This window comes from Schistocerca serialis, chromosome 8 (assembly GCF_023864345.2).
Source record: "Schistocerca serialis cubense isolate TAMUIC-IGC-003099 chromosome 8, iqSchSeri2.2, whole genome shotgun sequence".
Classification (NCBI taxonomy): domain Eukaryota; kingdom Metazoa; phylum Arthropoda; class Insecta; order Orthoptera; family Acrididae; genus Schistocerca; species Schistocerca serialis.
Genome location: NC_064645.1, coordinates 496,300,745 through 496,316,529, shown reverse-complemented (window position 1 = coordinate 496,316,529; position 15,785 = coordinate 496,300,745). Strand labels below are relative to the sequence as shown.

General features: G+C 43.9%; 1 protein-coding gene and 1 non-coding gene across 3 annotated transcripts in view; one reads left to right on the top strand and one right to left on the bottom strand.

Moving 5' to 3' along the window:
• Window positions 1-15,785, bottom strand: part of LOC126416805 (eyes absent homolog 2) — a 763,097-nt gene that overhangs the window by 248,885 nt on the left and 498,427 nt on the right. The window lies entirely within an intron of this gene.
• Trnas-cga (transfer RNA serine (anticodon CGA)) lies at window positions 10,345-10,419 on the top strand. Its single transcript has one exon. It is a non-coding gene; the product is annotated as a tRNA-Ser (tRNA).

Sequence of the window (15,785 nt, the reverse complement as noted above, 5' to 3'; positions counted from 1 at the left end):
ATGTTAGAATTGTCCAATTAAATTTTTGTAAATTAATTTTATTTAATTTTATTGTTAAATTAGAAAAATTATTTTGGACAATCTCCCCCCTCTGGAAAACTTTAATTGGACAATTCTAACATGTTTTCAGAAACTACAAGTCAGAAAGGATATTCAGGGAAAAATCGGTCAGCATACCATTTATTGTTTAAAACCTGCAGCCAATTTTCAAATTGTTACAGTTTGCTTTGAGGTAACGCATTGCATCAAACTTTCAGCAATTGCTACCAACGGAACGTATATAAAGCAATAAAAGTTGGCAAAAGTTCATGATATTAGATACAATCTCCGTTCACGACTAGATAATGGGTGTCATGACCTGGATGATTTGACATAGAATGACCCTTAGGCCAGTGAGGCGATTTTGGCTTAATGGGCAACGCAGCAGACGACCAACGCGAATGCCTTTGCTAACAGCACGACACTGCCCACAGCGCCTCTCCTGGACCTGCAGCGCGTCTCCTGGACTCGTGACCATATCGATTGGACACCAGACAATTAGAAAACCGTGGCCTGATCAGATTAGTCCAGATTTCAATTGGTGGGAGGCTCATGGTATGGTTCGACTGTGGCGCAGACCCCACGAAGCTATGGAGCCAAGTTGTCAGCAAGGTACTGTGCAAGCTGGTGGTGGTGTGGGCTTCGTTTACATGGAATGAACTGGGTCCTCTAGTCAACTGGACGGATCTTTGACCAGAAATGGTTATGTTCGGCTATCTGGAGGCCATTTTCAGCCATTCATGGACTTCATGTTCCCAAACAACGAAGGAATTTTTATGGATGACAATGCTCCATGTTCCTGGGCCACAATTGTTCACGTTTGAAGAACAATCTGGATAAATCGAGCGGATTATTTGGCTACCCAGATCGCCAGACATGAATCCAATCGAACATTTATGAGACATAATCGAGAGGTCAGTTAGTGAATAAAATCTTGAGCCGGCAGCACTTACACAATTATGGACGGCTACAGAGGCAGCATGGCTCAGTATTTCAGCTGGGGACTTCCAACGACGTGTTGAGTCCATGGCACGTTGAGCTGCTGCACTATGCCGTCAGAAGGAGGCCCTACACGATATTAGGAGCTATTCCACGACTTTTGTCATATCGGTTCCTTATAGACTGAGAGCAAATTAAAGAAGACAAAAGTAAGGATAAAGAGCGGGAATGACACTGGGAACTGCGTCGTAAACGAATTGAAGGAATTTTGCTACACTGGAAACAAAATAACGAATACCGGAGGAAGTACGACGGATATAAGAAGCAGACTAGCAAATTCAAACAAGGTATTTCTTGCTAAAGAAGTTTAAGGTCTCACAGACCTTATATGAGGAGGGCATTTGTGAAAATGCACTTCAGGAGCACAACATTGTATGGAGATGAATCACGGGCTGCAAGTAAACCAGAAGAGAATCGAAGCATTTTAGATGATGTGTTACAAAAGGGTGCTAAAAATTGAGGTGACTAGTAGGATATATGCAATTACGTTCTCTGCATAAGCGGCGAAGAAAGGGACACGTGTAAAATACTGACTAGAGGAAGGATCAGGATGGTAAATGATCGAAGGCTTCAATGAATAACTTCCATGGTACTAGAGGGAGACATATGGAACAAAAACTGTACAGGAAGATAAGGAATGGAATATATTCAACAAATAATGAAAATGTTGACTATAACTGCTACAATGAGAACAGGGGAGAAAGTCGTGGCAGACCTCATCAAACCACTCAGAAATCTGGAAGCGATGTAGTATTTCTGTCCTACTGTTGAGACTGTATTCACATCCACATCTGTACTTTGGAAACCACTGTGAAGTGCATGGAAGAGTATCTCCCGTTCTACCATGTACTAGGGATCCTTTCTGTTGTGCGTAGAGACCGCAGGAAGATGACTGGTTAAATGTCTCTGTGCGTGTTGTAAATAGTCTGACTATCTTCGGGTTCTTGAAACTTTGTAAGTATTCTTTTGCGGGACATTAGTGTCTCTCATGAAGTATCTGCCAGTTCAAGTTTATCACGCCCCCCACCCCCCGTAATCGCAACCTCTTTGACACTTAGTGCTGTCTTATTTTGTGTAAGTTTAATATCCCCCTTTAATTATTCATGGTACAGTTGAAAAACACATTAATAGTATTCTAGGATGAGTCACACCAGTGTTTTGTAAGCAATCTCTTTTGATGACTGACTGCATTTTTCCATTATCCTGCCTGCCAATGAAATGAAATCTGCCACTACTTTACCTACGATTGAGGGTATGCAATAATTCCATTTTATATTTCCCCCAAATCGTTACTCCCAGTTATTTGTAAAAGTTACTGATCCCATTTCTGACTCAGCGATATTGTAGTCACATACTGTGAAGCGCAAAATTTTACATTTTTAAATATTCGAAGCAAATTGTCAATCTTTGAGATCTTATTAAGATTTGGCTGAATATTTGTGTACCTTTTTTCAGACAGTGCTTCATTACAGATAACTACATCGTCTGCAACAAGTCTAAGGTTTTTAGTAATAATGTCTGTCAGGTGATTAATATAAAACATCGAAGAAGTAATGACGGAAATAAAGGAGAAGTTCACGAGTGGGATGAAAATTTGGGGTGGTAGGATATCAATGATACGACTCATTGGTGACATTTCTATCCTTAGTGCTTGAACGAATGAGGACTGAAACCAGAGGGAATTCGTGGAACGCTGGGAGACCTGTTATCGGAATGTGGGAGCAGCTATTGGCATACTGATGTGCTTCAATACAACAAACAGAACATCAATACTTATTGTAAGATATGAACGGGAGTTAGTGAATAGGGTAGAACCATCTAAATTATAGGATATACATCTTGATAAAAATCTGAACTGGACGAAACATGTCACTTAGCTGTATAAACAGCTAAGGTGATGTATTTTTGCTCTTCGCACAATTGCCGGTATGGAAAACAAACGAATAAACACAACAACCTATTTTCCATGTTGCTACTCATCAGTGTTTTATGGCATAATTTTCTCGGATAACCAGCCACTTAGGAAGGAAACGATGCCTCTACAAGAGCGAGCAGTTAGAAAAAATGTGCGTTAACTCACAGTCATATTGTATGCCCAAATAGGAGTTTAATACGCCACAAAAATCTTTGATCGTTTGTCCAATAACATAAAATGTTATAACAGATATCGAAGTAAATTTTAATCGAACATAAAAGAATTGTTCTGAACGATTTCTTCTTTTGTACGTTTCGTTAAAAATTGAGGTCATGTGTAGTACGGTACATAAATTTAGTATATTTGTGTTTCATTTGTAACATGAGCAGTGATAAAGACTTGTATGTTACTTTTGTTAGTTTGAAACGACTAAATCTTGTATAATTCCCTGTAAGTTCCACATCATTGAGACACAACTCGTGCAAAATATGTACGGAACTTGTAACTAACGTAACTACCAAAACACAGTATTCATGATATCTTTCATGTGACATACATGTCTCCATGCACCACTTCCAACATCCACCGTCGCCCACGTTGCTGCCACCGCGGCACCAAAACAAGAATAACAAAAGGTGATTGAAAACGTCTGGGAAGTTTGGCTGCTGTTGTACGAAGAGATGAGAGACTATTCTTGACATTAACTGACGGAGTATGGAATCAAACCTGTCGAGAAACTAATGACCTGTTTAAAGAATAAAACAAATAAAAACAGAAGTAAAAGATTAATGCAGAGAAAGAAGAATAATTACGCAAGGAAACTGAGCAGAAAATACAGCAAAACAGTTCTACAGATGGAGACGAAAGGAATAAATATAAAATGAAGAAAATCAAAAATACATTCATGTAGGTCTAATGAACATGTGACTAATGAATATTTTTTTTGCCGAACGGGAACTCGAAATCGCGAGCATTTGACTTATCCATTGCACTTTCTGAGCACGTCCCCAGGCTTGATTCAAACTTTCATTGTCTCTGGTTTCCACCAATTACTTACGAACAAATATATATGGTTTTCCATTCCGAAATAAAATCACCAGAAGAACGGATATGATGGAAGATCGTGTCTTAAACTGATACACGGGTTGTTACATGAACTGAATGAATATCACTGAATCAACGGAAATGAAATCAGTGGAGTTGCACTGACATGAAATAATAGAATTTTAATAAAGTTCAGTAACGCTGCATTCCAGTGTTGTGAACGTGTGACTAAATTCCGTTAGTGGGAAATGCCGGTTCGAGTCCCAGTGTGGAAAAAGTTTTCATTAGTGATAACATGGTGTCATTACATTGAAGTTTAGGACCGCTGACCGTTGCTTCACTGATAACATTTAATGTCACTGCATCTTCATTGACTTCATCCATGCACGTTGCTTCCATTAACTAAGCAGTTCATCTGATATACATAGACGAGCCTAAACTCTATCACCACTGCGGTTCTAGGTGCTTCAGTCTGGAACCGCGCGACCGCTACGGTCGCAGGTTCGAATCCTGCATCGGGCATGGGTGTGTGTGATGTCCTTAGGTTAGTTAGGTTTAAGTAGTTCTAAGTTCTGTGGGACTGATGACCTCAGATGTTAAGTCCCATAGTGCTCAGAGCCATTTGAACCATTTGATATTGACAGGACGTGACAGGAGCAGGCCAAAGTTTGGGAGTATCCTGAACTTAGGTTTCATAGTAAAGATCGTTTTCACTGTGATGTGCTTACAGCAAAGGGCTACCGGGCTTGAAGTGAAGCTGTGAGTACCGGACGTGAGTCGTGCTTCGGTAGCTCAGTTGGAAGTCCGCCTTTCGCCGCGGAGCAGCTCGGACTTGTTTACGTCTTGGCTGCGAACGTTCGCGGAAGAAGCGGTGTTTGCACCGTCGTCACTCGCGTGTGTTACTGTTTGAATCGAACGCAATGGCACACAATTTCCGAAAAACCACGATACAGTTCACGTTCTGTAACGAGTATGCAAGACCGAAGGCTTTCGAACTCGAACGTTTCTTGAGGGACGAAGTGCATCTTAATTACACGGAGATTATTGGAATTCACTTATCAATCGTGAGCAGCACTCTTTACGTAAAGATGATTGACGACGCAGCATGTGATAGGATCATTGAAGCCGCCAAACGAGGATTCCAGTTCCGACACTCCGATGGTCATATTGGCGAAGTTTTAGCTGCTCATTCGGGCCTGGGCGTGCGTACGATTCGAATCTTCGAGCTGCCTTTCGAGGTACCCGAATCATTGGTCACTGAATCACTCCAGCCATATGGCAGAGTTATTAGTCATACGGCCGAACGTTGGGCAAGTTTTAGCACGTATCCAGTGCTCAATGGTGTCCGACAGGTGCGAATTGCCCTTACGAAACATGTGCCATCGTACATAAACATCGGCGGCTGTAGAGCTATTGTCATCTATGATGGACAGCCCCGGACATGCTCCGGGTGTGGTGGTGAAGGACATCTTCGATCAGCGTGTATGCAGAGGAGACTCGTGCAACTCCCCAGAGGAGACTTCCAGAATCCGACTACACCAACGTCACTGCCGATGACTTACGTGACGGCACTTCGCGGGGAGGTGACGCCGAGGTCGGAGCGCACCATCGAACCGACGCCGCAGTTGATTGAGGCGCCTTCGGACGCCACTGAAGAAGGAATGGCTCCGACCAACCTCCAATCTCAGACACTACAGGTGGCGCAGAAAGAGGATGAGAGCATCACAATAGGCATGGAAGCTGAAGTGGAACGGCCCCAGGGCACTGTGGCGGCGGCGGGAACGCAGGAGATGCAAGATTCGCCAACACCAGAGGCCGAGGTTACGGCCCGCAAACAACGCTCGCCAAACCGCCGCAAGAAGCGCCGACTAAACTCTGCGGAGACGCTCCCTTCTCTTCTAGGGAGCCCAGATGAGTCTAACACTATGGACCTGTCTGACATGGAACCACAAGCTTCGGATGTCGCAGATCATATGAATTCGGACAGTGAAATGATGTCATGTCGCTCAGAAGACGCATCCGCTCAGGGGCCTGCTACCCCTTCGGCGGTGGAGTCTACAGCTGCGAAAGAACAACAGATGTCACACATCAATGCCGCACAGGAAAATTTGGAGCACACCAATAGTATCAGATGGTATGAGCAGGACGACGAAATCACCGATGCGGACCATTCTATTGGTGGGGCCTTGCATCCGTCCGCATCTCAAGAAACCTAATGCCACAGGGACGCGTTCCTCGGGCGACCCTCGGCGGATGTGCAAAGGGACAATCGACACGGTGAAACTTTGTCATTTTAACATCATGTGGAGATGACAGCTACGCGACCCCAGGCATACAGAATAGGGACAGTGAATGTAAATACCATTAGATCGCCCGTGAAACAGCAGTTGTTTAGGGACATGATATACGCATCGGATGTGGATATACTGATGGTGCAGGAAATTTACATTCCTGAGTTCCAGGAAGTACATGGATACATCTCCTACACCTCGCCGCACTCGAACGACAGTGGAACGGTGATATTGGTCCGGGACGGGATTCCGGTCCGAGACCTGGCTTATCTACCTTCGGCACGAGGACTGGCGATAACTGTTAATGGAATTCGCATTCTCAATGTTTATGCCCCTTCCGGCACAGACAACAGACGGGCGCGTGCGAGATATTATTCGGAAGAGATTGTGCCCTTATTTACCGGCAGATTCGATCATTTCATTATAGGTGGTGACTTCAATTGTGTTTTAGCCCAAAAAGACCAGACACCACATTACAATACCTGTCATGAATTGCATGTGCTATGCCGGGATCTGGAGTTAAGCGACACCTGGGACATGATTCATAGGAACCGTGAGGGATATACTTTTTTTACCAGTCACTCGGCGAGCAGACTCGATCGAATATATGTTTCGGTTGGCCTACAGGATAAGGTGGTCGACGCGGAACGATGGCCTGCGGCATTTACTGATCATCTGGCTTACATTTGTACCATGTCACTCCCTAGGCAAAGTGTGTGGAGAAGCCGCGGGACATGGAAGCTCAATTCGTCCCTTTTGGCGGACCCCGAATGTCGTCAGAGAGTCGAGGAGGTATGGGCCACATGTCAACGCCGTCTACCAACGTATACCTCCGTGCTTCAATGGTGGCTCGAGTGCACTAAGCCGGCAATAAGAAGAGCTCTAATACAGTATGGTCGGGATAAGGCGAGATGGCAGAGAGACACTCTTGATTATTATTACACCATGCTTCGTGAGCTGTCCTTTCAGGTGCCGTCTGCAGAACATCATGCGGAAGTTCATAGTGTCAAGGCACAAATCCTATCGATCACGCGACGACGACTGGGTGGCATCCCAATACGGGCAAGATGTCTTGACACCATCACTGGGGAACGTACCTCGATGCACCATGTGTCGCGGGAACATAAGCGTTACCGCCGGGCATTGGTAACAGTGCTCCACGGTTTAGATGGCCGTCAACTGACAACACAACAGGACATTGCAAATGAATTTTTAGAGCATTTCCGCCATCTCTATGCCGGTACACCGTCGGACCGTCAGGTAGGGGAAGAGATACTGCAACATCTGCAAACGACACTGACGGAGACGGATAAGGCAGCGCTTATGGAGCCACTCACAGAAGACGATACAAAGGTGGCACTCACAAAAGGAGCGGCCCATAAATCACCGGGGCTAGATGGGATTACGCTGGAGTTTTATCGAGAATTCGTGGACATGATGATGCCACAGTTGGTGTCGATGTACAAAGAGGCGATGAGTCCGAACATGCGCCTACCGTCGGATTTTGTGACGGGCTTTCTTCTTCCCATCCCGAAGATGGCGGGGAGTCGCAGTGTTAATCAATATCGGCCTCTCACTATGCTAAACACCGATTGTAAAATTTTTGCACGGCTACTAGCGTCTCGTCTCAAGCTGGCGATATCCAGGACAATATCCCCTGATCAGGCTTGCCTAAGGGGGCGAAGCAACATCTCCTCGGCGTTAAGTGAATACCGTGACGTTATCGCCCTTGCGGAAACGTGTAAAATGCGAGCAGCGATGATATCTGTGGACTTCGATCGTGCGTTCGACAGGATAAACCATGACTTCTTGGCGTCAGTCATGAGCCGAATGGAGATTCCACTTGTTTTCATCTCCATCATTATGAGGCTAATACGAGGGGCTACATCGAAGGTGATTGTAAACGGTCGGGAAGCGGGCTCTGTTTCTATTAACAGCTCCGTCCGACAAGGGTGCCCACTCTCCATGATGCTGTTTGCGATAGCACTTGAGCCGCTGATGTGTGTTATGAGGCGCTCACTTACTGGGATAGCGCTTAATGAGAACTCTTTCGTTTGTCGCGCATATGCGGACGACCTGATCCTTCTTGTCAGATCAGGTCATGAAGTGCGTCAGGATGTTGAACATCTAGACTCTTACGGGACGGCAGCAGGCAGTGTCATTAACATGACGAAATCCAAAATTATGCACATTGGACGGGGTCTGGAAGACATACCGGGACCGTTTCAGACGGTGGAATCGCTGAGATGTCTGGGGATCACATTTACCCGTTCACTACGGCGGTCAGCGGCGGCGAGTTCTCGGCGGCTTCTGGAAAATGTTCGTCTGGCGATAAGAAACAACTCACTGAGAGCCTTTGACATGATCCAGCGTGTGGCATACACTAACGTTCACATAGCGTCACGACTGCCCCATTTAGCGCAGATCCTACCAATACCGAAGGGTATTGCAGACCGCTTCATGGCTGCCTTTGGTTACTATGTTAGTACTGGGATGTTATTTAAGATCACATATGACACGTTAACACTATAATTCCAGAACGGTGGCCTCAACCTCACAAACGTGCGAAACAAAGCTCTGGCGCTTTACATGCGAGCGATGATACGAAATTGGCAACAACGAAAGCACACCATAACGTCAGCTCTGATAGAAGTACTTGTTCCGCCTTCGTACGAACTCCCTATTGGGGTGGGCAATATTTCGCCTTCTCTTGCACACATTGCCTCATTTCTTGTTGATTACAGTTATGTTCGTCTGAAAGTACCTTCGACGAGAATACCCACGACTCGGGAGATCTATAGGTGCTTGATGGATCACCATGCCCGCAACGTAATGGAATTCAAATACCCGTCGAGAACGTGGAACCACATTTGGTGTGCGGTGCATACTCCATTACTGTCAACAGCAGTGAGATCGATGTGGTACATTCTTATAAACCGTAAACTTGTGACCAGGAGTCGATTACATACAATGAATATGGTCGATTCTCCTCTTTGCGCAAACTGTGGCCTGTTAGCAACGGAAGAACATGGTTTAGTGTGTGGCGCAGCGAGGGACGTCTGGATGCTGACGCGTCGAATATTGGCCTTCCTTCGGCGCACTAACTACACAGAAATCACTTCGGATGTACTTTTTCTACCGGACAAGACCTTTTTTCCCAACCAAAAGACGTATGCGGTCAATTGGATCGCTGGACATGCGACGAAATATTTGTATTCGTACGATATTAAGTCCGTGATGGATTATTGGATGTATTTACAAGAACAACACGAGCTCATACGGAGTCATACGAAATACAGGACTTACTTTTCCAATTTTTTAGGAAGTGTTTTTCACAATCCGCCCGACAGCTGGGGTGTCCCAGAACTGAGAAGACTCCTGCAGCAGAACGACTAGAGACAATACTGCGCGGTCCAGTTATATTGGCATATAGCACACTGAGAAGAAAACTGGCCCCTACCTGGTCGACGCAGGAGAAATACATGCCGCCCACAAAGGCAGAAATGGTCAAGATTATATGGCTGTCTGCCAGATTTATAATGCGACACCGTGTGCTGCAGGGATTGTGATGCAGTTGATAACTTCATTTTCACTCCCGCCCGTGACTAGGATTGTCATTTACTTTATTCATGTTACACAAAAAAAAGGGCGGGCTTTACGTAGATTTTCTGGTTTCCAAATTGTTTTTGCTTTGTTTTTGCTGTCTCGATCCTTTTCTTACCCCTAAGATAGTACAATTGTACGAATAAAGATTGTTTGGAAAAAAAAAAGTTGGTAGAGCGCCTGCCCGCGAAAGGCAAAGGTCCCGAGTTCGAGTCTCGGTCGGGCATACAGTTTTAATCTGCCAGGAAGTTTCATATCAGCGCACACTCCGCTGCAGAGTGAAAATCTCATTCTGGAAACATCCCCCAGGCTGTGGCTAAGCCATGTCTCCGTAGTATCCTTTCTTTCAGGAGTGCTAGTTCTGCAAAGTTCGCAGGAGAGCTTCTGTAAAGCTTGGAAGGTAGGAGACGAGGTACTGACAGAAGTGAAGCTGTGAGTACCGGACGTGAGTCGTGCTTCGGTAGCTCAGTTGGTAGAGCGCTTGCCCGCGAAAGGCAAAGGTCCCGAGTTCGAGTCTCGGTCGGGCACACAGTTTTAATCTGCCAGGAAGTTTCATATCAGCGCACACTCCGCTGCAGAGTGAAAATCTCATTCTGGAAGACTACAACTATATGGGACATTGTAAAAGGGAAGCGGGACAGCCAGTGTACAAGATACCGTAACAGTTAAATTAAATGGCAATGTTGTGATTGACAATTCACAAGTTTCGAGGACTTTTAACAATCACTTTCTAAAGGTAGTAGCAAAAATAGGTTTAAGAGGTTTAATTGAAGAAACAATAAATATATCAAAACTGTCAGTCCACAAACTTTAAGCAGCTAGAAGTGGCACCAATATCCTTCACTGAAATTAATATAATTATAGAACTCCAAAAAACTAAAAGGTGTTATGGTGTTGATGTAATTTCAAATAGAAGATTCCCAAATTTTCGATAACGAAATGGACTGAAGAGCAGCATTTCACAGTTTGGAACCCAGAAAGGTACCTTGACTGAGAGTGATATTTATACATTCACTCATCAAGTATTACAAGCCTCAAATAATTAAACAGATTGTCAATTGGTAGTTTTCTGCGATCTTTCCACGGCGTTTGAATGTCTAAATCATGTTATATTCTTAGAAAATCTCAAGTTTTATGGTACTGATGGCTTTACACACACCTGGTTTGAGTCATACTTCACACACAGAAGCCAAAAATTGTGCTGAGCAGTTCATGCAATGTTGGAAGGGTGAAAATGTTGTGACTGAGGAGAAATTTCAAAGGGAATCCCACAGGGTTCAATTTTGGTTCCACTCCTATTCCTTATATACAGGAATGGGCATCCAGTTAACGTTTAACAAGCAAATTGGTACCTTTTGTAGGCAATACTAGTGTAATAATAAATCCCTTTAGAGAGGAAGTCACAGAAGAGATTTTTAATGATTTTTCATAGTTCCCTGAAAATGGTCTCTCCCTTAATTTAAAAAAGCACACACTATATTCTGTTCTGTACAACAAACGAAGTCATACCAACAATTGATGTAGCACATGCGCAGGAGTCAATAAACAGGGTAGAATGCTCCACATTTATGAGTGCATATGCCGATGAAAACGTGAACTTCAAGAAGCATACGAGTATTACTGTGCTCGTCAAATAGGTAAGTTCAGTTGCTTCTGCTCTTCGTATTACTGCTAGTCTTGGGCACAAATGGATCAACTTCCTGACGTATTCTGCATACTTCCATGCAGTAATATCTTACTGAATAATTTTCTGAGGTAACTCACGATTTATAAAGAAGGTATTGATTGCACTCAAGCGAGTAGTAAGAATAATAGGGTTCACCTGCGGTCGTCATGTACGTACCTCTTCAACTAGTTACGCATTTTAGCTGGACCTGCGCAATACATACATTCACTAATGAAATTCCTCAGAAATAATCCATCACAATTTGATAAGAACAGTGATGTCCATACCTACAAAACTAGAAGAAAAAATTACCTTTCTTACCCATTATTAAAGCTGTCAGTGGCTCAGAAATGAACTCAATATATAGCAACAGAAATTTTTGATAATTTTCCCAGTATCATAAAAAAGGTCTGAGGAGCAGCAAAGCAAGTTTCAAATCTAAGTTAAAATCATTTCTCCTAGGAAACTCGTTCTATTCCACAGACTAATTTGTGCTTAAAAAACACTTTGTTTTTAAGTGTAACTGCATGAGTAGGACTAAAAAAATAATGTGATAATTAATGTTAACACTAATCGTAAACTGAATCGTTCCACAGAATTTACATAAAATATTCGTTAAAATGATCTATGGAATTTCTTTAAATTTGAATCAACAGTCTTCTGACTGGTTTGTCGCGGCCCGCCAAGAATTTCTCTCCTGTGCTAACCTTTTCATCCCAGAGTAGCAATTGCACCCTACGTCCTCAATTATTTGATGGGTATGTTTCAATCTCTGTCTTCCTCTACAGTTTTTATCTTCTACAGCTCGCTCTAGTACCATGTCAAAAATGGTTCAAATGGCTCTAAGCGCTATGGGACTTAACATCTGAGGTCATCAGTTTCCTAGACTTAGGACTACTTAAACTTAACTAACGTAAAGACATCACACACATCCATGCCCGAGGCAGGATTCGAACCTGCGACCGAAGCAGCCGCGTGGTTCCGGCGCCTAAAACCGCTCGACCACAGCGGCCGCAGTTATCCATTGAGGCCTTAACAGAAGTTCTACCATTCTGTCCCTTCTTGTCAGCGTTTTCCGTACATTCCATTTCTCACCGATTCTGCGGAGAATCTTCTTATTTATTAACTTACCAGTCCACTTAATTTTCACCATTCTTCTGTAGGGCCATATCTCAAAGGTTTTAATGCTCCTCTGTTCTAGTTTTCCCACAGTCCTTGACTCACTACGATCCAATGCTGTACTCCAAATATAGATTCTCAGAAATTTCTGCCCCAAGTTAAACCTATGTTTAATACTAGCAGACTCCTCTTGGTCAGAAATGCCATTCTCGGCAGTGCTAATCTGCTTTTTACGTCCTCCTTACTCCCTCCGTCATAGGTTATTTTGTGCCTCGGTAGCAGAATTCTGTAACTTCGTCTACTTTTTGATCCCCAATTATAATGTTAAGTTTTTCCCTGTTCTCATTTCTGGTACTTATCATTACTTTAATCTTTCTTCGATTTACTCTCAATCCATATTCTGTGCTCATTAGACCATTCCATTCAACACATTCTGCAATCGTTCTTCACTTTCACTGAGGATAGCAATGTCATCAGCGAATCTTATCATTGATATCCTTTCACCCTGAATTTTACTCCCTTTCTTGAGCCCTTCTTTCATTTTCCTCACTGCTTCTTTGATGTATGGATTGAAAAGTAGGAGTGAAAGAGTAGATCCCTGTCTTACACCCTTTTTAATCCAGGCACTTCGTTCTTGGTCTTTCGGTATTATTTTTCCCTCTTGGTTATTGTGTATTACCCGCCTTTCCCTGTACTTTACTCCTATTTTTCTCAATATTTCAGCCATCTTGCACCATTTGACATTGCCGAACGATTTTTCCAGGTCGACAAATCCTGTGGACGTGTCTTGATTTTTCACCAGTCTTGCTTCCGTTATCAACCACACGTCAGAACTGCCTCTTTGGTGCCCTTACTTTTCCTAAAGCCCACGTGATCGTCATGTAACACATACTCAGTTTTGCTTTCCGTTCTTCTGTATATTATTCTTGTCAGCAACTTGGATGCATCAGCTGTTCAGCTGATTGTGCGATAATCCTCGGACTTGTCGGCTCTTGCTATCATCGGAATTGTGTGGATGATGCTTTTCCGATATTCTGATGGTATATCGCCAGTCCCATACACGCTACACACCAACGTGTATGTTCGTTTTGTTGCCACTTCACCCAAAGATTTTAGAAATTCTGATGGAATGTTGTCTATCTCTTTTGTCTTATTTGATCTTAAGTCCTCCAAAGCCCTTTTAAATTCTGATTTTAATACAGGATCCCATATCTCTTCTATATCGACTCCTGCTTCTTCTTCTATCACGTCATTAGACAAGTTTTCCCCCTCATAATGGCCTTCAATGTACTCTTTCCAACAATCCGCTCTCTCCTCTGCGTTTGACAGTGAAATTCCCATTGCACTCTTAATGTTACCACCCTTGTTTTTAATTTCACCAAAGGTTGTTTTAACTTTCCTATATGCTGAGTCAGTCCTTCCGACAACTATTTCTCTTTCGATATCTTTACATTTTTTATGTAGCCATTTCATTTAACGTTCCCTGCGCTTCCTGATTATTTCGTTCCTCAGAGACTTGTATTTCACTATTCCCGAATTTCCCTGAACATTTTTGTACATCCTTCTTTCATCGACCAGCTGAAGTATTTCGTCTATTATTCATGGTTCCTTCGCAGTTATCTTCCTTGCATCTATGGTTTTCTTTCCAAGTTCTGTGACTTCCCCCTTCAAATATGCCCATTCCTCTTCTAGTGAACTATTCGTCATCGCAGTGTCTACAGCCTCTGATCAGTTCAAGCGTATGTCTTTCTTTGTGCACCGATTCTTCCTGAGTAGTCTCTCAAATTTCAGCCTACTCTGCATCACTACTTAATTGTGAATTGAGTCTGTATCTGCTCCTGGGTACGTGTTACAATCCAATATCTGATTTCGGAATCTCTGCCTGACTAAGATGTTAATTGTAATATTCAGTCTTTTCCTTATGGTCACTTCCCCCTTGGCAGTGCCCTTCCGGAGATCCGAATGAGGGACTATTCCAGAATCTTTTGCCAATGGAGAGACCTCCACGATACTTTTCCAATTACAGACCACACGTCCTATGGGCGTTTTTAATGCAGTGGTTTCCATTGCTTGCTGCATTATTATGCGGTTGATCATTGCTTATTATTCCGCCTTTAGGGGCAGTTTCCCACCCCAAGGGCAAGACAGTGCCCTGAACCAATATCCGCTCCACTACCCTCTTCGACAAGGTCGTTGGCTGAATGAGGGTGTCTTCTTATGCCGGAAGTCTCTATTGTTGATGATTTTTATTCAAAACTTAAGCTGTGACGGGGTTCGAACCCGGGACCGAGGACGTTTCGATTACTTATCAAAGACGCTACCCCTAAACCATGGGCGCAATCCTACGGAACATGTAACTTAATAAAACAAACATCACACGCTACGAGCAAAATCTTGGCAAGACAACTTACGAGACATAGCCATGGTAATTAGGAACAACAACGGAGTAAAACAGAAAAAGATCGAAGTGGAACAGCACATCACGATGCACAATGTGGACGTTCTACTTGTGAGCGAAACACAACTCCATGGGAATGAACCTTTATGACTGTCTAATATGGTATCCTATGGCATTGACCGGCACGACGGGGGGGGGGGGGGGGGGGGGGGGGTAGGGGCGGCCGTGTTCTTACGCCGCTCATTCACCCACCACCAACAGGACATGCCACCGCTAGCCCAGAGAGAGGCTGATGCAGTAGTACTTCCTCCCCACACAGTGACCTACACCGGCAAGAGGTGGAAGCACTCACCTCCCTTGCGGAGTCGACTTTCATCTCTGGGGAGTTAAAACGCCAAACGCCAGCTCTGAAACTCTAACAGCACCAGCAGAGCGGAAGGCCAACTCCTAGCCTTGGAACAAGGCCTGGAAGTACAGGGCCTGCGGGATACCACGCACTTGCCATTCAACGGTTGACACCGTCCGGATATCCTCGGCATCGTCATTACTAAAAACGTGCTAGTGGAAATTGAACTGTCCAGTGCTAGCCGTCCTACACAGAATCACTATATCCAAGAAGACAACGGACTAGAATCAATATAGACGAATCCTGACGAACACGATTTGTCCCGCGCTAATCTTGAGATCGAAAGAGGACATTGTCATAGCGGT